Consider the following 1,948-nt stretch of genomic DNA (forward strand, 5'->3'; position numbering starts at 1 on the left):
CCCGCCTGAAATCAAGGTGAAGGCTCTGAGGACGGACTCAGGGGGACCCTGTGAGAACAGAGAAGGCTCTGAGAGGCCCTGCGTGGGATGTGCACAGGTAGCGTTTCCTGCCATCTGGTCCCGGAGGGACTGGGAATCTAATGTAAGTAGCGGGTCCTCGGCTGGAGACAGTGGAGAATCCTAACAGGAGTCAAGGTGAGGCCCCTGAGGGACGACTGAGGGGAACCTGGGCCCCAGAACACGGATGGCGGGTGAGGTGTCCCAGAGAAACCCGTCCCTGCCCTCAGCTGTGTTAACCCGCGCGGGGCGCCACGAGCCCGTGGCAGCCTATGTTTACTTCCTCATCCGGGTCTCAGAAAAACCCGCCCCCTGCCCTCAGCTGTGGTGAGCTGCAGGGCGAGATGAGCACGTGGCAGCCTGTGCTGACTTCCTCATCCGGGTCTCAGAGAGCGGGGGCGACCTGTGATAACGGTTGCGACTTCGGTTGGGCAGAGGCAGAATCCTAGATCCTTCGTGGACTAAGGTAAGGATCCTGAGGGAGGACTGAGGGGACCCTGCGAGAACAGAGAAGCCGCTGAGAGGCCCTGGCATGGGATGTGCACAGGCAGCATTTCCTGCCATCTAGTGTAAGTAGCGGGTCCTCGCCTGGAGAGAGTGGGGAATCCTAACAGGAGTCGAGGTGAGGCCCCTGAGGGGCGACTGAGGGGAACCTGGGCCCCAGAACACGGATGGCGGGTGAGGTGTCCCAGAGAAACCCGTCCCTGCCCTCAGCTGTGTTAAGCCGCGCGGGGCGCCATGAGCCCGTGGCAGCCTATGCTGACTTCCTCATCTGGGTCTCGGAGAGCAGGGGCGACCTGTGATAACAGTCACGGCTTTGGTTGGGCAGGGGCGGAATCCTAGATCTTTCATGGACTAAGGTGAGGATCCTAAGGGAGGACTGAGGGGACCCTGCGATAACAGAGAAGGCACTGAGAGGCCCTGGCGTGGGATGTACACAGGCAGCATTTCCTGACATCTGGGTCCTGGAGGTACTGGGAATCTAGTGTAAGTAGCAGGTCCTCGGTTGGAGAGAGGGGAGAATCCTAACAGGAGTCATGGTGAGGCCCCTGAGGGACGACTGAGGGGATCCTGGACCTCAGAACACGGATGGAGGGTGAGCTGTCCCAGAGAAACCCACCCGTGCCCTCAGCTGTGGTAGCCCACAGGCAGAGAGCAGCCTGTGCTGACTCCCTCATCCGGGTCCCAGAGAGCCTGGGGACCGGGGATAACTGTCGGGGCCTCGGGTAGTCAGAGGCAGAATCCTAGATCCTTCATGGACCAAGGTGAGGACCCTGAGGGATGACTGAGAAGACCCTGTGAGAACAGAGAGGGCTCTGGGAGGCCCTGGCGTGGGATGTGCACAAGCAGCATTTCTTCACATCCAGGTCTCAGAAACACTGGGGACTTGGGATAAAGTGTGGAGGCCTGAGGTGGGCAGAAAGAAAAATCCCAGGTCCTGCGGGGAGTCAAGGTGAGGACTCAGAGAGGACTAAAGGGAAATTGGGCCCCAGACCAGACTGGGCTCTGGGAGGCCCTGGGGCGGGATGACTACAGGCAGCATTTCCTGACTTCCAGGTCTCAGAGGGACTGGGAACGTGGTGAAAGGGGCAAGGCCTCAGTGGGGAGAGGGGAGACTCCCATGTCCTAACAGGAGCCAAGGGAAGGAGTCAAACCCCTGAGGGAAGACTAAGGGGAACTTGGACCCCACAACAGATGGGGACCCCACAGATTTTTAGCCCTGCTGACAGCCCTGGGAAGCCCCAGGGGCTGGATGAGCACATTAGGCCTGTACTTACTTCTGCTTTGGGGTCTGAGAGAGACTGGGAACCCTGAACCCCAGAAAAGATGGAACCTCACAAAAACATGCCCCTACTGTCAACCCCAAAAGGCCCCAGATGGGATGGGGGAG

Source organism: Moschus berezovskii, chromosome X, assembly GCF_049115385.1.
Source record: "Moschus berezovskii isolate FMDL1 chromosome X, NW_MosBer_1.0, whole genome shotgun sequence".
NCBI classification, from domain to species: domain Eukaryota; kingdom Metazoa; phylum Chordata; class Mammalia; order Artiodactyla; family Moschidae; genus Moschus; species Moschus berezovskii.